Source organism: Ceratotherium simum, chromosome 11 (genome assembly GCF_057802395.1).
Source record: "Ceratotherium simum simum isolate JZ-2026a chromosome 11, ASM5780239v1, whole genome shotgun sequence".
NCBI lineage: Eukaryota > Metazoa > Chordata > Mammalia > Perissodactyla > Rhinocerotidae > Ceratotherium > Ceratotherium simum.
This window is the reverse complement of record NC_141910.1, coordinates 26,697,280-26,719,735: the sequence shown is the minus strand read 5'-3', so window position 1 is coordinate 26,719,735 and position 22,456 is coordinate 26,697,280. Positions and strand designations below refer to the sequence as shown.

At 38.3% G+C, this 22,456-nt stretch overlaps 1 protein-coding gene across 5 annotated transcripts in view; it reads left to right on the top strand.

Moving 5' to 3' along the window:
• Positions 1–21,121: 21,121 nt before the first annotated feature.
• Positions 21,122–22,456, top strand: part of VRK2 (VRK serine/threonine kinase 2) — a 110,443-nt gene continuing 109,108 nt past the window's right edge. For 2 of the 5 annotated variants that reach the window (XM_014791487.2, XM_087436717.1), the window contains exon 1: positions 21,125–21,311. The gene's annotated coding sequence lies outside the window, so the exon portion shown is untranslated. Of the gene's footprint in view, positions 21,312–21,600; positions 22,041–22,456 lie in introns of those variants that run through there. The other 3 variants (XM_087436719.1, XM_087436718.1, XM_087436721.1) reach the window with 2 other exon arrangements.

The window sequence follows — 22,456 nt, the reverse complement described above, 5'->3', positions numbered from 1 at the left end:
AATAACTAGAGGAACTCAAAAAACTATACACTTTCGATTTTTCAAACAATTCAAATGTTTATAAGGAAAACAGAAATATACACACACAAAAAACCATAAATATACACACAAAACAGGGAAACACAGACCATTAAGGATGGATTAAAAAGAAGCATTAAAAATAAACAACAAGGGCCAGCCCCATGGCTTAGCGGTTAAGTGCGCGTGGTGCGCGCGGTCCGCTGCTGGCGGCCCGGGTTTGGATCCCGGGCGCGCACCAACGCACCGCTTCTCCGGCCATGCTGAGGCCGCATCCCACATACAGCAACTAGAAGGATGTGCAGCTATGACAGACAGCTATCTACTGGGGCTTTGGGGGAAAAATAAATAAATAAAATCTTTAAAAAAAAAGTAATAAAATAACAAAAGCATAAAACAAAGTGACATAATGAAGAGTAAACATATCAAAAGATGTGGAAGGTCTATATGGAGAAAATAGTAAAACACTCTTAGAGACATTGTTTGAAATAGTAAAATACTGAATGTTAATTAAGTGGCAATCAACAGAGATCTAGCCAAATAAAGTGTGGTACTTCTATATAATCAACTGCTACTTAGCCATTAAAAAATTAAAAAGGTACTTTTTTCTTTGTACTGATTTGGAACAATTGCCAAGATATACCGTTAAGTGACAAAACAGATTATTGCGTAAATATACTACTGTTTGTGTAAAAAGTAGAAACATAAATGTCCTGTAGAAATATGTGTATTTACAAAACAGTACAAATATATTTCATATATTATATGCTTAAATATGATAGAATATCTCTGGAAAGGCTCATAAATAGTGGTTGCTTCTGGGGAGTAGAGTTGAGGGTAAGAGGGAGACTTGCTTGTCATTGTATAACTTGTTGTACGACTGAATATTTTTCATTTGCATGTATTATCTTTTAAGTTTTTTAAAATAATAAAGTAAAAATCTCTGAAGTAATTCTGATACCTAGAGTTAAAAGCCACTGGTCTAGTATAACCCGTTTAGACCTTAATAAAACCACTGTACAGTATTTTTGTGCCATGGACTCCTTTGACAGTCCAGGAGGCCCTTTGAACCCATTCCCCATAAATTTTTGATGTTTTTTAAATGGACAAAATAAAATAAAATACATAGGGGGTCATAAAGGAAATAAAATCTACTAAAATTAGTTATCAAAATATTTTTTAAAACTAGACCCGACAGTGGATCAGACTTTTGCAATAGTGCTCAACATAAATGATATTTTGAGATCTCTATAACTGCCCTATTATAATATGAAAACAGCTTCAATCTCTTTTCGTGGAAAAATCATAAGTAATGCTAATACTACATGGTTTCTTATGTAATTACAAGAAATGCTAAATTCCAGTTAAAATTAGTGAAAATAAAAAGGCAATTTTTTTCCCTCCCTTCTGAGTTCACAGAGTGCTCCTAAAGTCTATTCAGGAATTCACTGAGTGTCTTATGGACTCCAACTCTTTCTTAAAAACCCTTTCTTTATAAGAATCTTCTGGGCTTAAATTATTTCATATTCAAAATAAAAAATTTAATACAGATCTTTGTCATAAAGGTTTCGTAGAATTTTTCTTAATTTCAACTTATAAATATGCTTGGTATATTAAGTTTTTTCTAAGATACCACAGTCAACAGGTTAGTCAGAGATATTACAACAATTTTGTTTGTTTATACTAACATATGAACTGAAAAATACATCCGTCAACTACCCAGTGAATCCCTTCCATGTAGACATCTGTTAATATTGATTCTAGCCTTTTTATTTTTGTACCTGAACTTCCTCTATTTTCTCCACTCCACCTTAAAATGAGTGAGTTAGTTTTTAACATTTTCTTTACTTTTCCTTTATGCACAGGACTCAGCCAGTAGCACTTCCCGTATTTCTCCACACTGTGACAATTGGCTACCGAAACCTACATTTTCATTTGATTTTATATAGCATCACACTTTTCTTCCTAGGGTATGTGATTGAAAGAAATTGCTCAAATTCCAATGTCCCTGACTTTTAAACAACTTTCGCCACTTTCTTTTGTCTCATCCATCAAAGCTGTTAATACTTTGAACACTCTTTAAGTTGCAAAATGTCCACTTGAAAACCTTCATCAGTCAGAAAGTTGGTAAATTTTACCTTCATGCTATCCATATTGAGTACCCATTACTCCTGGACATAGCACATTAACTGACTCATTAGCTATTTCAAACCATATGGACTTGGGTTTGGGTGGGTCATTTTGATAATATCCTGAGGTGGGTTTCCTAATTATTGCAATTATGTGATCTCAATCATGAGGCCAGGCTCACAAAACAGTGTCAGTACCATTAGAATGAGTGTCAATGCACCTAGACAATGACTGAGATGAGCAACATGCTCTTTGGATGTTGTAAGTCCCTTGATACCCAAAAAGTAATTACTTGAAAAGTTCTGAGAAAATGCAAGAAACAGTCTGAGAATTGAGTAAGCATGGAATGTTACAGTGCTTGACAATCATGAATAGATTGCCCAGAGGTGAAAGTGGGGAGACTTGAATGCCTTAATGTTGATGCTATGTAACATTATGTTTCTAATGTAAATCTTGTATAGTATTTTAAGTAACAAAGCAGATATTTCTTATAAAGGAGTGCGAAAAGAGCAAGTGTAAAAATCGTGTTGTCCGTGAGAAATTCTGTGACAGTATCACAAAACAAATATAAGAGGTTAGAAGTTCACATCCTGGAGGTGGGGGGGATAGCAAGCGATTTTTTTCTTAAAGTTGTTTTTATTGTGGTAAAATATACATAAAAGTTACCATTTAAAGTATACAGTTTTGTGGAATTAAGTGCATTTACATTGTTCAGCAACCATCACCACCATTCATCTCCAGAACTCTTTCGTCTTGCAAAACTGAAACTCTGAACCCATTAAACAGTAAAGCGCCATTCTTTCCTCCTTCCATCCCCTGGCAACTACCATTCTACTTTCTGTATCTATGAATTTGACTACTTTAGGTACCTCATATTAGTGGAATTATACAATATTTGTCCTTTTGTGGCCTAGGTCACTTAGCATTACGTCTCCAAGTTTCATCTATGTTATAGCATGTGTCAGAATTTCCCTCCTTTTTAAGAGTGAATAATATTCCATTGTATGTGTATATTTTTTGTATTTTGTTTATCCTTTGTATTTTGTTTATCCATTCATCTATTGATGGACACCTGGGTTGCTTCCACCTTTTGGCTATTGTGAATAATGTTGCTGTGAACATGGGTGTATAAATACCTGTTCAAGTTCCTGCTTTCGATTCTGAAAGGCTATTTTTAAAGAGAAAAATAGTAAATGTGAATTTTCAAAGCCTAGCTCCTGCACAAGTACCTAGAAGCTACCAACTACAAATTAAAATGATCAATTTGAAAGTGAAACAGAAGAAATCCCCAAAGCTCACCAATTCCTTTCTATTTTCTTGATTCTTTACATAACAAACATTAGAAGTCAAAAAATTTGTGTTTCTAGACTCTAAGATATATATGAGAGGATTAGCACAATCAGAGCTGCCAATGTGGGTCAGCTGGGGACAACATCTGAAAACCATTACAAAGTTAGTATAGAAGTTTGCAGGGGAGTGGTCACACTCAGGTTGGTATAAACAATCATACTGTTGAAATATGAAGGTTCACTGGAAAAAGGAAAGAAGTCTGTAACCCCACAATTGAATATTAATGATGAACAGATAACTAGCTGGTAAGAAATATTTTTGTCTCTCAGGAAAAGTCTAGAGATGAGGAGACAGAAGAGCAGCTTCTGAAATAAACATACACGTAGGCTGGAATTGTAGTCGGTGTGAGTGGGTCTCGGGTTTGCCAAGCACCATTCACACTTGTGAATAGCTTGAGGGCTCGGGACAGATATTTCCAATTTAGAGGTTGAAATAGCAGGCTTAGAAAGCAAGATAAATCAGGAATTAATATGTTCGTGTGTCTGTGTTTTTTGGTTTGTTGTTTTTTTTTTTGTCGTTCTGTTAGAAGAATTAAAGCACTTGATAGAGTGTAATCTCAATTGGTAGCAGGAGTCTAAATTCAGTGGATTTATAATGTTCAACAACCAGCCCATTGAGAAGACACTCCCATTGGCTTTAAAACTTTTAAGTTTATTTTTGGTAGGAAAGAGAATCATGACCTTCTTGATATTTTATTTTGGAATTATTTGTCCTTCTAAAACTGGGCCTCTCCAACTTTATTCCTAGCCAGCCTATCCACAGATCCTGTTGAAGCAAACTTATTACCTCTGGTATAAGGCCCAAATACCTAAAGACATTTTATTTCAAGGTTTTGATGCTGCGATAAAGACCTGACTCCAAAAATACTAAGCTCTTAAGGTGTTTGAATACTGCCCCTGGACTCAGGAGCATTTGAGTAATGATTCACACTGAACTTACTTGGTTAAGGTGAAAGCAATTTTCTGAAAAGGATCAATAATTTTTGGAGCTAAGGATTATCTAAAGAGATTCAAATATAAAGGAATAAACCTTCACTAGAAACCAAATATAAATGTGGGTGATGGACCTTGTTTTATTTTCCCGGGGATTAGCTTCTAGAATAAAGGCAGAAAGATGGTGTGGTAAGGCTTCTCCTCTGGGCAAAAGACAGCTCACATGGCTACTCTTAAACTGAGCCATCCTTGGGGCCGGCCTGGTGGCGCAAGCGGTTAAGTGTGCCCGCTCCGCTGCAGCGGCCCGGGGTTTGCCGGTTCGGATCCCGGGCGCGCACCGACTTGCTGCTTGTAGAGCCATGCTGTGGTGGCGTCCCATATAAAGTAGAGGAAGATGGGCATGGATGTTAGCTCAGGGCCAGTCTTCCTCAGCAAAAAGAGGAGGATTGGCATCAGATGTTAGCTCAGCGCTGATCTTCCTCACAAAAAAAAAAAATTGAGCCGTCCTTGTCCTTAATGCCCTTATGCCGAACAGTGTATGAGGTATAGTAGCGTGGTTAAGAGCACAGCTTCTGCAGATAGACTGCCTGGGTTCAAATTCTGTCTCTGCTGTTTCCAAGCTGTGTGACCTTAGGCAGGTAACTAAACTGCTTAGAGCCTCTGGTTCATCCACTGTAAAAAAGGGATAACAGGGGCCAGCCCTTTGGCATAGTGGTTAAGTTCAGTGCACTACACTCTGGCGGCCTGGGTTTGCAGGTGCTGATCCTGGGCATGGACCTACACCACTTGGCAGCCATGCTGTGGTGGCGACCCACATACAAAATAGAGGAGGATTGGCATGGATGTTCAGGGCTAATCTTCCTCAAGCAAAAAAAAAAAAAACAGAGGAAGATTGGCGACAGATGTTAGCTCAGGGTGAATCTTCCTCACCAAAAATAAAGGGACAATAATATACATACCTCATTTTTTCTTTTAACTATTAAATGAATTAATACCTATAAAGCAATTATGACAGGGCATGGGATGTATTAATAGCTCAATATGTGGTAAACCACTACTATTGCTATCACTGTGGTTTCCTTCTTTCATTTGACTTCTTAACAAGAATTCAAAAAATGCCAATTTCAGAGAAAGCCCAAATTGAAGAACCAAAGGAAGAAAATCATAGGCCAATTTTTTAAATTCCTAAGTGAAATATCTTTAATCTACTTTTATGTTCATTGCTCAGGGCTATTCTGTGAATTCTGCTCATGTATAAGTCATGGTTTATCTCATTGCCTAACTCAGATGTGATGGATAGCCAAGAATTGTGGCATGAAATTTTTTTTCAGAGACAGAATGAATTCTCCAGCTGAATTAAAGATGCCCTTCTATTTTGGAATGATTTAGCCTGGTGTTTTTCAAGGTTGGTTCAGTTTACCAGAGAAAGGATGCCAGTGAGGTGGCTTTTATAGAAAAGTTAAGCTTCTGCTAGAGACACTCAAAAACCTTTCACCAGACATTTGCAGATCACTGGCTCCTGTATTAGCCTTTCCAAGTAGTGCCTCCTTTACCTAACTTTTGCTACCATACTCATAGTCCCTTTTCATCTAATTTATAAGGTGTACAAAGCATTCATCAGTTTGTAATGGTCCCTATGATTTCGGTATAGATGACTACCCCTCATGCATTACATAGCGGTCTATAAAACTATGTGTAAATGGAATAAAATGTGACTTTACTGGGGGATTTTAATATTTCTACTATTACAAGTCTTTCCTCTTTCAATGTACTCTGACTCACGTGCTCCGTTATGTCATGGAGATGTGTAAAGTGAAAATTGCCTAGCACATTTTCCCTTCTGAGAGAATAATGGAAAATCTTTGAGTTGCTGAGATTATTGGAATGTCTGTTACCTAAAAGCCAGTGTTGACAGTGAGACCAATGATATGTGTGTGACAGACAGAGAGAAAGGAAGAGAGGGGGACAGTTTCGTATCTAATTTATGTAATTAATTTCTATAGCATGAAAACATCTTATATATTTAGCTAAGGAAAGTTAATATGACTCCTCTAAAGACTACAGACCCACAATAGTCTTCCTATGAATATGAAACCATGAATAATAGGCAGGTTCCCAAATAATTGCGAGTTCGTGGATGAAGCTTGTCAGTATTGGTATATGCAGCATTTTAGAAGAGTGAGTATGGTTCTGTTTTGGTTTTAGAATGTATGACTTGAATGGTGTAAAAGACCATTTAATAATTTTTCGTATAGGCTGGTGGCAAAAGGGAAATCTTTCTTTGTTGACTGCTGAAGGAATAGGAATTTATAAATTTTAGTGAGTTTGAGCTAACCTGTGGCTATATAATTTTAAATCTTTATTTAAATGAAGTAATAATAAGTTAAATAACTGTAACATTTTGTGCAAATTAAGAGTGCCCTTCCCTTTTTATACTTTTCCCTTTGGAATTGTCTAGCACCTCCCTCCCAAGATATTCCAAACTTAAAGGCACCAATCCAGGATGCCCAGTGTCTCAGCAGAATGAGAAAAACCTCACTGGAGGCCAGTGAGAATCCAGGGTATGATATAAAGCAAAATGCCTCTCCATCCAACCCCATGAACATAAATAAAGTCCCTCAAGTAGTCAAACTACATCCAGAAAAAGGCACCAGGAATGAGTAGTGGTGAGAAGACTTCTGCAGAGTGAGGCAACAGCTATGGTTGATAGTATAACCTCCAAAATGACTGAATATCAATCCAAAGGAATCTTTCAAACAACAGGAGACTGGGTTTTCCCCACTCAACAAACTTATGATTTTGTTTGAGTCACATGTTAGTGGTAGTGATGCAGGGAAGTGGTGGAAAGGGTTGGAAAGGGGTTGGTGGATTTGTTAGTCATCTGTGAAAATTGGGGTTGCAGTTAAAGAAAATCGTCAATTATAGAGTTAGTCAACTACATAAATAAAAATTACATTTTTGCACATCTGAGTCAGTGTATATAAATATTGATTCCAGTACAATTAGAAATATTGATAGAACTTTCTTACAAGTGTTTCAGACTAAAAAAATAATACTGGCTCCATCTGTAAGATTTATAGGAGTGTAAGTATCCAACTTGGGAGGTTGACCAAAGAGAGAATAATAGGAAAAGTTACATTAATAAAGAGGGGGAAAAAAGTCTGTCCTCTGAACAGAAATTTGTTTGTATTTCCATGAAATTAGCCAATATTTTAAAAGAGATATCTTAAGAAGAGGAATTGGGTGTGGCTAAAAGACAGGTTTAGTAAAATGTGACCAACACTACAGTATTCGTCTATCTGGTGGAAGGGAAATACCACGGCCGGGGCTTTCAAATGAGGAACTGCCTAGTAAGGAAGACAGTAACCATCTGTTATTAAATAGAGCTCAAACAATCCCATAATCTAGGCCTTAAATCTGGGTGGAAAATGTCTGAATACTGCACCTGGACTCACCAGCTATTTTTAGCATTCAGAGCAGGGGAAATTGTTTTTATCTTGGGACTTCTATTGATCCTGATTTAGTGCTTTTGTACTCCATGGCTCCCAGAAAGAGGTGACACTTAAGAACGACAAGAAGTAACATAATTTCCTGGTCTTGTCCTTAGTTTTTATTTAGTATAACTCTACATCAAGGGTTAGGAATATAAAGAAGGAAGGAGTTTCTTCCAAAGTGTAATCCAATAGAACAGTTTCTGGGTTCTTGAAACTCTTGACAGTTACATTAAAACACTTAGCAATTCGATCTCTCTCTTGAAAAATACCCGTTGACCTTCTGGAAGATGAGAGATCTAATTGCGGTTTAGTCATCCAATAATTCCAAAAAAGCCAGCTGAGAAGTCTATTCAATAAATTCCTTTAAAAGCCTAAAGAGCTCTACGGAAACTCATTAGCTATTTTCTATTCCCATTACAAACCAAATAGAGGGAAAAAATAAAAGGCAAACCTCCAGGCATGAAATTATCAACACAATTTCCCTCTCCGATTTTTTTCCACCTTCAATATCTTTTACCTATGTGGCCCACTTTTGTGTTCTTCTCTGTCTTAAACCAGTTTCCTCACAGGCACCATTGGACTTAAACTCTCAGAAGTCTCTGATTTTCCTAATGTTGATGGGGCCATTTTGTTTTGCATCAATTCAAGTAGAAACGAGGTTTGACTTATACAAAGGGAACTTTCACTAACATTTAAGGGGAAAGTTAAGTGATTCTATACTGACCAAATATAGACTTGACCAAAAGCTAGTAATATAGCTGGCATAGCTTGCAAGATATTGTCCTATTATCTTTTCTTAGCCACAATCTTTTCTCATGACCAGATGAAATTATTCAGATTGCTATGCTAAGGCAGACATAGGCTGCCTCCCTTGTCATGTTGAGGATCTTAGGAGTTTTTGTTTGTTTGCTTTTGATTTTGTATTAGAATGGCCACTTTGGTTCTGGGCTCTGTTGAGTTCCTGGTCTATAGTTATCTTTGACTGTTGACTGTTATCTTTTCTAGTCATCTGACTTTCTCTTGAGCATCTGGATGAAGAAGGCACATCCCTGTCTGGCCCCTAATGATGCTTCCTGAGGTTCTGAAAGAAACATCCCACACAGCATTTATCATTGTTCTTTGCTCTTTTGCATATTATTTGAGCTCTAGAGCCATTGGAGTTCCATATTTTCCTGGATTCTCAATTTGTCTCCTAGAAGAATCTTCAAAGGCCAGTTATTGAGATCATTTCTACCAGTAACACTTTACTTGTCACCTAAGTTAACAACCCAGTTTAGTCTCAGACTCAGTTTTTAGTAGGTGGCCTAAGGCATGATGCCATTTTGTTTTTTTCTTCCCATGGCTAAAAGACCTCTTCCTATTACAAAGCTATTGCTGCATTTTAGGTTGTCTGAGGGTTTCTTTAGCTATTATCAGCTTGATACTGTCATCAAGGTTTTGCTCAGTGAATATGCATATAGATATTACTGCTTACTTCCCTAGATCCAAGAACCTTAAATTAATTACCCTCTCACAATCTTGCCATAATCCCAAGCTTTGGCATGGACAAAAGAAAAAATTGAAGTTTTTTGTTTGGTCAGGTTATATTTGAAATGCCTATTGGATCCCTGTAGAAGTATCAAGTAGGAAAGTAAATATACAAGCTTGAAATTCACAGAATTGATGAAAACTTTCGTGGCAAATTGTACTTTTCAAACATGGCAGCAACAATCTCTCCCATCCCACATGCTCTTCTCTATTGTGATCTTGATAGTACCCATCAAAAGGTGGATCTCTGTCTCTTCTCCTTAAATATCAGTTGGCTGAGCCAGCCCTGATGGCCTAGTGGTTCAAGTTCAGTGTTCTCACCCCTTTGGCAGCCCAGGTTCGTTTCCTGGTTGTGGAACCACATCACCTGTCTGTCAGTTGCCATGCTGTGGCTGCACCTCACATGGAACAACTAGAAGGACTTACAACTAGCATATACAGCCATGCACTGGGGCTTTGGAGAGGGAAAAAAAAAAAGAGGAAGATTGGCAACAGATGTTAGCTCAGGGTGAATCTATCCCTGCCAAAAAAAAAAAATATTGGCTGGCTTGTGACTTGCTTGTAATCAATAGCATGGGATGAAATTGATACATGTGACTTTTGAGGCTGGGTAAGAAAAGGCAGTGCAAATCTACCTGTTCCTTAGAAGACTCATACTTAAAGCCCTGAGCCACCACGTAAGAAGTCCCAGTACCCTGAGGCTGACATGCTGTGAGGTAGCCATGACATACTCATTGGTCTTGGTCTTCTAGTCCAAACATGTGAGTGACCAAATGTTTAAATGATTCTAGCCCTCAGGCTTTGAGTCACCCCCAACCTGAAAATCATCCCAACAGGGGTAAGCCATCCTCTCTATGCCCTTTCCAAGCTCCTGATGCACAGAATATATGAGCATAATAACATAGCTATTTTTTTATGCCACTAAATTTGGAGTGTTTGTCACTCCAAACGGTAACTGAAACAACTGGGGATATAAATTTCAGAGTTCACAGCACATACATTGCATTTAAAGCCTAGATGGAATGAAAGATGGTCAGTGTCTGCACTGAGTAGAGACTGAGTAGAGACAGATTAAGCAAAGTGGATTTAGAAGGAATAGCCAGTAGGCTAGAAGGATCACCAGGAGAGTGTGGTGTCATGGAAGTCCAAGGAAGAGAATTGAGATTGGAAGTGACACATTTTTTGGTAATGAGACAAAGAGAAAATTGTCAATTTCCTCTTTTCCCACAGAGTGATTGACCTCAGTGACTTCACCGGTAGGAGTGAAGAAAAAAAATCATTGAAGTGGAGAAGTCAAATTAAAGAAACTTTTAAATATTTTTGAAGTGATATTTAAAATAACTATTTAGTCTTCAGATCATTAATGCTTACTACCAGCATCCTCCAGCTGTAATTTCCATAATTCATGTGCAATCCAAATGATAGCCAGGTGCTTCCCAGCCTTTCAAGATCTAGGTAAAATGAACTCAAGACCTTTCCTAAAATTTCTACAGATTTTCGGGGACTTGTGTTCTTATGGCTACCCCTGGACTGCTGCTTCTTCATGTGCCATCTCTGATTTGAGTCACATCTGCTCAGATATGAAACATCAGATATTACACACTCACTCATACAAACTGAAAAGAAGGGAAGGAAGGTAGAAGAGACGTTGAAATCATAGCAACCCAAACAACTCTGAGTGAAACTATAAGCATTATCATTCTTTAATAGTCCTGTGTCCATCCTACAACCACTGTCTCCACAGTGATCTCTTCCACCATCCAACAGCCAGCTTCATACCATCTCTCTGGTTGGTCTCTCTTCCACTTTCTGTCTTGCTTCCTCCTCTTTTCCTCTTAGAAAACTCCAAGAACTCCACATTTTTTCTCAGTTCTACAGAGCAATTTTCCCTTCAAGGTGTCCAGCAAAAGAAACTCCCTTCCGTAAGAGGTGGTATGGCTATAGATAGATAGAAAAGAAACTCTGCTCTTACTTTTGACTCATTTTTAACGGTTTTCTTTCCCCCAGGTTTTTAATTACTGGGGGAAAGGTTTCCTGTTATATGTTCTGTCTTGTACATATTTGAAAATATCTCTATTTTTGCTGTCACGCATAAGGATAACTTGACTGTGTTTAGCATTCTTAAGTCACAGTCATTTTCTTCACAGCTTTGTGGCTGCCACTCTTTTCTTTCTTTTATTTAGTGTCGTAGAGAAGAATGTTTGAGACCCATCTAATTTTTTAGGTAAGTAGATTTTTGTTCTGATATTTTATGGATGTTTTTACTTATCTTTGAAGTTTGTTATCTATCTTTTCTTTTGAATTCTAAAAGAATTTTATGTTTATATTCTACATAACTAATTTTGCTTTTTAAGATGTAACAAATTGAGTTACTTTCATCTTTGGTTTATAATTTAGAATTATGTTATTTATCTCTTTCTTTTTGGTCCATGAGAATTTTTTTCCTAGAATGCTTTGTGGAAGTCAGAATCATGACACCTCCAAAGATGTCCATGTGCTAATCTCTGGAAATGGCAAAAGGTACTTTGCAGATGTGGTTACGTTAAGGATCTTGAGATGGGAAGATCATCCTGGATTATCTGGGTGAGCTCAATGTAGCCACAAGCGTCTTTATAAGAGGGATCAAGAGGGTTAGAGTCAGAGAGAAATATTGGAAGAAGCTACACTGCTGGCTTTGAAGATGGAGTATGGGGCCACAAGCCAAGGAATGCAGGCAACCTGTACAAGGTAGAAAAATCAAGGGAATGGATTTTCCCCTACAGCCTCTAGAGGGAACACAGCCCCATTGACATCTTGATTTTAGGATTTCCAACCTCCAGCCCTGTAAGAAAATAAATTTGTATTGTTTGAGTCATAATTTTGTGGTAATTTATTAAACAGCAATAAGAAATAAATATACATTATCTTTAATTTCATAGGTAAAAATGTTTTTTTTAATTTTACTGAACATATGAATCAATTTTTAGAATGATTTTCTGTCTATTGCAGTAATTTATTTTTAAAAGAAGGTAGCTTTGATTCCTTTCAAAGAAGGAATGTGGTCTAAATTATAGAATTTTTCCGTAAGTGTGGTAATTTTTCTCAGTTTGGTCATCCGCAGAAGGCTATTTATGCTTTCCTAGTCTTGTTTTATGCCAAGTAGAAATGGATATGGTTTCTGTTAATCTGATATGATTTCCTACTAGTATCTCTCCTGTTTAGATCAAGTGATAAATGGAAAATTTACAATCTAATAGTGTATCCTTGATGTCTTCCCAAATATTAGGGTTTCTGGAATAACTCTTTCCTCTATCATAGAAATAAAGTAACTAAAGCTCCCATCCAATGTGAGTGCAGATAATATAGTTGTTTGCTAAATAATTTCTGAGGATTCCAGGTAAGTGCTCACAAATTTTAATAACCACTTGCCATCGTTTAGAGAATGATTAGTAGCTAGAGTAATCTTAAAATGTAGATGGTATCATGTCATTCCCTTGTTTAAATTCTTCAGCGGCTCCTCATTTCACTTAGGAAAAAGACAAAAATCTTTAAGCTCACAAACTTTGATATTATCTGTCCTCTGTCTCCCTCTCCAGGGTCATCTGCTGCTATCATCTCTCACCGTTGTCCTTTTGGGGACTTAAACACAGCAAGTTTCTTCCTACCACAGGACTTTGCATATATCCTTTTCTCCATGCAATGTTCTTCCTTTCCCCCTTCTGCCTCCTAACAACTCTTCATCCTTCAGGTCTCATTTTAAGTGTCACTCCCTCAGAGGTTTCCCATGACCTTGCCATTTGAAATTAGCTCCTCCCATTACAGCTTCTAATAGAATCCTATACATTTTCTCAAGATTATTAACGCCTGTCCTCCTCAAAAGGCTATAGGTTTTAAGAAGGCAAAGCCTATGTCTTTTGTTGTAGTCTATCCCCAGAGCCAGGCTCAAGTAATATTTGAGTAAGTGAATGAATCTGAATTGCGGTTTCTGGCTTCTCATAGTGATTTCTGGCCATTTCATTTCATCCTCTGTCCTATTCCATTAATTTGTCTTAGTCTCAGAGCATGAACACCACCTCTCGTCTTTCTTTTTCATTCCCTAAGTCAGTGCTAAAGTAAGACTGACACCAGGTTGCAGTTTTTTTTTTAACTTCATTTATTCATTGAAAATATTTACCAAGCAACTTTACCCAACTATACACTAGGCATTATTCTAAATGTTTAGTGGTTCTTTCCTGGTGTGGGGAGCAAACTGCAATGTTGCCAGCTCATTGCTCCATGAGGCCTTGCAGTGCCAATGATATGGTCTAAAGGTTTTGGGCCGTATAGGTGAGGTTGGGCTTCTGATGATGCAGTTCCCAGATTTTACCTTTAACGCCAATACTTTCAAATTTCAGAGGGCGGTAGTATTAACTGGTCAGTGTTTTCTCTACTGCATTAGGGCAACATTGCTCTTTGCAAAGAGGATGTTTGACATTGGTGTGCCACACCTTCCTTCAATTCAATCCTATCTGTACTGCTTTTTACAGAAATGCCTCAAAGTTTCTTTCATATGCCTGGTATTCATCTTTACTTTCTGGTGCTAATGTAGAATTTTTTCCTCTTTCCCCTTTATAAACATTATATTGGGCATTGCAATTGGACTTTGACAGCAGGGAGATAAAAGTCTGCTCTTGTCATTGTCTTGCCCAGAAGTTTCCAATGATTTCTTCACCAAACTATGGTCTCCTCACTCTCTATCTTGTCTGTTGTCTGTTTATCAGTTTATTTTGTTATGGGTAGGAACTGTATTCCAGGAAATTATTACGTGTATTAAAAACTCAAGAGTATCCATATTGCATGAAATATCCTGTAATAGATTGTCCAGATAGCTTCAGAGGAAGATTTCATGAGTCTAGTAACATTTGCATTTCACGGTTGATTGAGTACCCTTGTGAAATGAATAAGCACTGTCATGAATGTTGATTCACTCCAGTATATTGGCATTTGAATGTTCATCACCCCTATCAAATCAACTCAGCATTACTAACTTCACTTCTAGGGAATGGGATTTTTGTAGACTTCTTCTCCATAACTTGGAAGAAGAGAAGAGAGAAAGCTCCATGAGGTATGAAAGAGTGCTAGAATTCCTCTATTTTATAAGTGAATTCAAGTGGCATCAGATGAAACCCAAGCACATACGTGTGAAAATATAAAACACTACGGTGTGGATAATGTTCAGATATAAAATGAGATTACTGGGTAAAAAACACTATCCTCAAAATAGAGTTGTTCTTTTGAACTGTATCATTGGCGAATAATCTTGGAAGGAAGAACTTCCAACATTAGTTATGGCTGTGATCCATTAGAATGACTTGATAAGAGTGGCATATAAGTATCCTCTTAAGTCCTCTTATATGCCTGATACAGTAAATAAAGTATAGTCTTTCCAGAGCTGAGACCAACACAATATATCATCAATTGTCAATAATATATCACCCAATTTCTTCCTGAAGTAGTCCAATTATATGATTTTTTTTCTTACCAAGTATAGTTCATAAACAGAAAGTAGAATATAAGCAATGTCAGATTTCATTTTCCACCATGAAAAGAGAGTATATTTTATATAATATTATTTTAGATCCTCCATATTGAAAAAAAGAATATATATCCCTTTAAACTCTAAACTACAATCTAATGGGTACCTAATTATCTTTAATTAGAACTTCAGAACTTTTCCTAAAAACAAATGTGATTAGGTGGTGGATATATCATTAATTTCATTTTATAGAGATAACATGCCTAGATTTTTCTTTGTCATAGTAAGTAAAACATTTCAGAGATCTAAAATAAAATATTAATCTACAGCCACCTTTCCTATTCCATATCCTGAGATGACCCAAAGTAATCAGTATCAAGATGGTATCTATCTCCCACATCCTTTTCTATGTTCATACAGATAAAATTAATATAAACATATATATATGAAGACTACATGAAAATATCCAAGACAATATCAAAAATGAACTGTCTATTATAAAATTATGATCACCAAAAGAATATGGTATTGGCCGAGGAACAGACCTTTCACATATACACCACTGTATATTCTGTGTGGCTATCACACATGAGCTTTAGTGTTAGCCTCCTGCTCAAGTTTCCAGTGATTCTCCATTGTCTATAGTAGTGCTGTCCAACAGAACTTTCTATGAGGATTCTATAACTTGTTCTGTCCAATAGAGTAGCCACTAGCTACAAGTAGCTATTGGGCACTTGAAACATGCCTCATGAAAGTGAAGTACTGAACTTTTAATTGTCCTTACTTTCAATTAATTAAAGTGTAAATGGTCACAAGTGTTTGTGGCTACTATACTGAACAGCATAGCTCTGTAATGTCAAGTCCAAACTCCTTATCAAGCATTTAAAATTGTTCATAATTTTATCTCAGACAACCTGAGCTCAGGCTTACAGGGCCTAAGAATAAAAACTGAAAGAGGGTGTTGCTGCAAACATATGAAAGGAAAGCCTAAAAGCAATACTTACAGGACACATAGGAAAAACTGTCCTTACTTCTCCTTTGAATACATCAACTCTATTCTTATTGGAAGCACAGCTTCTACTTAAAAATTACTCAACGAGTTCCCCTTCCTCCTTTTCCAGCTCATGTTTTTGATTATTGCAGCATGTTAGTTAAGGAGAAAGAGGATGTAAAGTGTGAAGGTAGTCCTATGATTAATTAACCTTTTATGTATTAGGGGAACGGACAGGGTAGGACTAACACCAATTCTGGCTAGCCCATATGAGGTTTTACCACATTCAATTGTTTGATAAGTAATTTGATACATATTTACTTCCAATTGTTTGGCAGCAGGGCTTTACTAATTAATATCTCTGGAAAAGATTTTATGGAGCCTGTTGACATATTAACAGATGACATTAAATTATTTTTTGTATCCTTGTCTTTCATTTATATGGCCAATCAAGAATTACGTCTTTTGGACAAATAAGTTCATACTTTGTAATGGCCTTATTTGTAAAGAATGCAAAGGACATATATCTTCCGTTTGATTGTGTATCTGATAGGTTTGAGACTCCATTTATCTCCATGCTACTATTTTCAAAATTTCTATGTCAGTCATTGCTTAGCTCTCCAGGGATTGTGTGTTTATGAGTGGAAATGGCCTCCTGATTTTTATAAAACAAAAACTAGCTCTCGTTTAGCAGGCAAAACATTTCTAGTGAAGTGATCTCCTTTTCTCACATTAAATAACAAAGATTGGATTTTTCTAATGTTTTGTCTATGCAACATCTTTAACACTTTAATTGGTTTGAAATGATCTTGGCCTTGTAAAGTATGCTCACTAAATAGTTAAGTTTTTGTTTTTTCTTTGAACCAGTGTAAACATTTTCCAGCACCTGGTTCTTTGAAAAGCAGAATCCATGCCATACCTACAAGTTGGCACACTGCCAAGAAAGTCCTTGTGTGTGTGTGTGTGTGTGTGTGTGTGTGTGTGTTTGTGGTGAATCATTCAGTCTGTAAGATCTATCAAAATAGCGTTGTTTGAAAACTTTGTTTTCCCTATTTTTTCTCTTCTGATGACCCGTGCTTCAGTACTTTCATGTCTAGATTCTCTTTTCTTTCTTGTTTCTCATCATGTTCATTCAGAAGATGTTCTTTCACTAGTTCCAAAATTTGTATTTCTATATTCTGTCAGTTTTCATCTTGAAACATACACACAGCAATATGTTCTGAATCATAAAATTCTGCATTAAATCCCAACACTTAAAAAATCCCCACGTATTCTCAATGCAGGTTTACCTGCACTTCTGTTCCCATTTTTATTTAGTACAAATTTATTAACATTTTAAATTCATTGGTGCTTGAACTTTATTTTATCTGTTAGGAAGATTTTGGCTGCAAGAAACATAAACACCAATGCTCAGTGGCTTAAATGATAAGGATACATAACACCTCATGGGTGAATATGAAAAGTACGGTGGCTTCAGGGTGAGTTGAATGAGTAGTACAATGGTCTCAAGGACTCAGGTTCTTCCCACCTTTCTGTTCAGCCATTCTTTTCTTTTAAGTAAGTTTTATTGAGGCAAAATTTACATGTAATAAAATTCATACATTTTAAGTGTACAACTAGATGAGGTTTGACAAATGTATAATCATGTAATCACTACCACAATCAAGAAATTAAACACTTCCATCATTCCAAAAAGTTCCATTTAGCCCCTTTGCACTCATTCCCAACCCCCCAATCTGGTCCCTGGCAATTTCAATAGGATTACACAGTATGTATTTTTTGTGTTTTCTTTCTGTCACATAGCATCATGCTTTTGAGATCCATCTAGGTTGTTGCTTGTATCAGTCATTTGTCCCTTTTTATTGCTGAATGATATTCCATCGTTGAGGAGATACATTGTATACTGCAATTTGGTTATCCATTTTCTAGTTGAGGGTAATTTGAGTTGTTTCCAGTTTTTGGCTCTTACGTATGAAGCTGCTATAAACATTCACATACAAGTCTTTGTGTTGATATAGGTTTACATTTCTCTTGGGTAAATACCTAGGAACATGAATGTTGGATTATATGTTTAACATGATAAGAAACTGACAAACTGTTTTCCAGAGTGGCTTTACCATTTTGGATCTCCACCAGCAATGTAAGAGAGTTCCAGTTACTCCACATACTTACCAAAACTTGGTATCCTAACAGTGCTTTTTGAAAAGCAAAAGTTCTTAATTTTGATGAAGTTAATTTATCAATTTCTTCTTTTAGGCTTTCAGATTCTTTTTTTCAGTTTTTTATTGAGGTAACATTGGTTTACAACATTATATAAATTTCAGGTGTACATTATATTTCAACTTCTGTATAAACTATATCGTGTTCACCATCAAAAGTCTAGTTGCCATTTGTCACTGTACATATGTACCCCTTCACCTCTACATCCTCCTCCCTCCCCCCTTCCCCTCTGGTAATCACCATCAGCTTTTTTTTTATACATTCTAATTACACAAAATCAAAGATTACAAAGATTTACCAAAACCTAGATCATAAAACTTTCTCCTAGGTTTTCTTCCAAAAGTTTTACAGTTTTAGCTCTTGTATTTAGATTTAGGTCTATGATCAATTTCACATTAATTTTTATGTAGGGTATGAGTTAAAGGTTGAGGTTCTTTTCTTTCTTTCTTTGTATATATGAATTTTTAAGTGTTTTAATCTCATTTGTTGAATATTCTGCCATTTCTGGTGTATTAGATTTGTACTTTGTTCTACCCTCATGGTCACAAGGTGACTGCAGATATTCTAGGCATCACATCCAGAATGATATCCACAAGAGATCATCTCTTTATGGAAGTGTCCAGGAAACTTTTCTTCACCTCTTGTTACCTACACTTCATATATTCTTACTGTTTAAACCAATCACTGGAAAGGGGAATGAGACCACCACGATTCATTTATTCATTTAACAAGAAAATAGTGTGTTTTTTATATGCATTCTAGGGGCTGGGAATACAGTAATGACTAAAACAGTAAAAAATGTTGCCTGCTCTCATGGAGCAATTTACTGTGGAAGACTGTTTGTCTATTTTCAAAATAAATAAGTAACCTATATAATATGTTGTTGTCCAGTAGTAAGTGCTAGAAGGAAAAAAGGCTAGGAAGTATTGCGGGTTTGAAATTTTAGATAGGGTAGTTAGGAAAGGTCTCACTGAGTTGACTTTTGAATAAAGACCTGAAGAAAGTGATAGAGTAGACCATACAGGTAGCAGATTGAAGAGTAGTCCAGGCAGACAGAAAAGTGCAAAGGTCCTGAGAACAGCAAGGAGGCCACAGTGATTGGAGAGAGTAATAAGAAATGGGGGAGGGACAGAACATGTAGATCACTGTAGGTCAGTCATTCTCAACTAGGAGCAATTTTGATAAAATTTGGTAATGTCTGGGGACATTTTTGGTTGTCATAACTTGGTAGGGAGGGAGTGCTGGGAGGCCATGGATGCTGCTAAATATCCTACAATGCACAGAAAAGCCCATCTCTTGACCCTCCCCTGCTCTTAACAAAAAATTATCTGGCTCAAATGTCGATAGTGCCAAGGTTGGAAAAGACTGTTTTAGGTCATAGTAAGGACTGGCTTATACTGAGTGAATTAGAATGACACCGAAGTGTTTTGAGCAGAGGAATAATCTAATTTCAGCTTAAAAAGATCATGTGGCTGTGGTGAATAGACTGAAGAGATGGAAGAGTAGAAAATAGGATAGCATTTAGGAGGATACTACAGTTATCTAGGAAAGACATGATGGTTTGGACCAGAATGATAACAGTATGGGTGGTGAGAAGTGATGGAGTCTGGATATATTTTGAAGGTTGAGCTAACAGATTTACTAACTGCCATAGACTGAATGTTTGTGTCCCTCTAAAATTCACATGTTGAAACCTAATCCCCATTGTGATGGTATTTGGAGGTGTGGCCTTTGGGGGGTGATTTGCAGCCTTCAGAACTATGAGAAATAAATTTCTGTTGCTTATAAGCCACCTAGCCTATGGTATTCTGTTATTGTAGTTGAATGGACTAAGACACTAACATACTGGATATATAGGTGTGAAAGCGAGAAGCCATGTATGACCCCTCGAGTAATCTGTTGTGGCTGGAGCTGCATCTTCCTAAAGAAAGTAACCTGGAAAGTAGCTAGAAATCTGAACAAATTTGGAATGGGAGAATGAATGCCCAGATGGGTGTTGGATAGGCAACCAACAGCATCTGTTATATATATATATCTCATGAAAATAAGAATGGACATTGTTGGACTAGTGATTAAAGGGCACAATTATTCTACATCTAGACTGTTGAGTTGCTTTAAAACTGTTTTTTAAGAAATGTCTTCTCATGCTATCTTTTATTTGGTGACAGTTTGATAGATGTAGGAAGTCCTAAAGCCTTATTCTATCAAACTCATTAAGGAATTTGATTTTCCTTTCAGTATTTGCATCCCAAACAATTTACTGACTTCCTACATAGGATGTTGATATATTGTTTAATAATTGCTTTCTGAACATTTGTTTTGTCTATCCTAAAATATAAGCTCACTATGAGTCCTTATTATGTGCTAGAAAACTACTTATTTCTTTCACTTGATTGTCATAATAATCTTATGACTAATAACTTGATAAAGATTCTTTCCTTGACCAAACTCTACTCAGGCTCCCCTGAATGCTTTCACAACAGGCCTTGATTTTTGGACTTCCATTGTCCTCTCTACATTGTCAAATTTAGCAATAATCTTCTGGAAGCTCTAGGTACTGAGACCACGGTACAGGGAACCCAACATTCCTCCTACACAAATTCACGCCGTGCTTGTTTTACCCAACTGATCTGATGGCCCATCCTCCAGACTCTGGCGGCCGAGGGTGTGTGGCAATAAGACAGCTCCCTTTCCCGATATAGACCCACCGCTCCGTCTTCCCCTCGGCCGCCGGAGGGCGGAGACGACGCGGAAGGAAAGTGCCGGCTGCGGCCTGCCCGAGGCTCCGCTGGGCCCAGGGCCGGCGTCTCCGCCCCGCGCGGCGGGCCCCGGTGCCGGCAAATTAGTTTGGCCCTTCAGAGGGCCGCCTCGACCGCAGGGCCCGCCCCCCCGAGGGATTGGAGGCCCGCGGCCCCGCCCGGCCAGCGGGAGGCGTCGTACGCGGCCTGGCGGCCGGGGAGAGCGAGGGCCCGCTCCGCCTTCTGTCGCTCTCGGGTCCCGGGGGTCGGGGCAGGCCCCGGCACTTCCGCGCCCGCTCTCCGCTCGCCCGGCCCGCGCCGCGCCCCGGGCCCGGGGAGGAGCTGCCGTCGGAGGGAGACGCCGGGGCCTCCGCGCCGCGCCCCAGTCTCCGGCCCGGGAGGGGTCCCTCTTCCGCGGTTGGTTCCTTCCTTCATCCCAGCTCGGAGCGAGAGGCCGCCGCCCCCTGCAACTCGCGTCTGCCCGAAGCGCGGGGCGCGGAGGAGTCAGGCGGGAAGGGGTGGGGTTTCCCTGTTCGCCGGTGCAGAGACTGTGCGGCGGCAAGTTGGTCTCCAGGCGCCCGCAGGCTTTGCGTTGGGTGGGGCGGGGGCTGCCGGGGGTCCCGGGGCCGCCGAGCTGGGGGGCAGGCCGGGCGGGGGACAGCGCTGCTCCTCCCGCCTCCGCCCTCAGGGCCGGTCGTCGCGGCAGGCCCCACGCCCAGTCTGGCGCGTGTTCCGACCTCTGGGTACGGGTTTGTGCCCGGAAACTCGCCTTGAGCGCTTTTCATCGTAGCCCTGGGAAGGAACCCAGAAGCAGAAGGGACACCGTGTCAGGGACTGGCCTTGAGAGGAGGCTACCGCTTCCCTCTGGGAAGGGGAACTGGGGATCCCGCCCAGGATGTGCATTTTATAGTCCTAGTCTTCTTTCAGGTCTCAAGTTCGGATGCCACGGACTTGTCTTGTTTAGAATTTATGCCCTGTTGAAAAGTTGTTCTTCGAAGTCTTTAGGTTTTAAATCAACAAGTATGTCTTGGACACCAGTATATATAAAATACTAGTCAAGGAGAACCCCCACAAAAACTTTCCTACGTTAGGCTTGGTTCACGGTCTAAGTTCCCGGCTTCCCTTGTGCTGCTGTTAGGAGGACAGGTGAATATTGTTCAAGATGTCTGCTGTGTTCCTTTGCTCTACCTGGGACGTTGGTGCTAAGTAAAAGTTGGCAGGGCATTGGATTAAAGTAAGTGAGGGAGGGAAAATCTGTTAAAAGGAACAGAAACTTTCTCGTTAGGAAGATGGGAAGGTTATACAACGAAAACTTTACATTGACTTTCATTTCAAAAGTACTCACCAGTTTTTAAAAATTCTTTGGAAGTACTTAGAGGATTGCAGTTACCTTCAGTTTCAGGCATATATATTGGTATTTTTTTTCCCCTAAGAAATTTTCTCTTCTAATTCAAAATCTCTTATTGTGAAATTTACTAACCTGTGTAGAATTATAATTAATTGATTAAAATTGTGTGTCTATACTATAGAGTCTATGCTTTTGTTGGCAGTATCATCTTGAT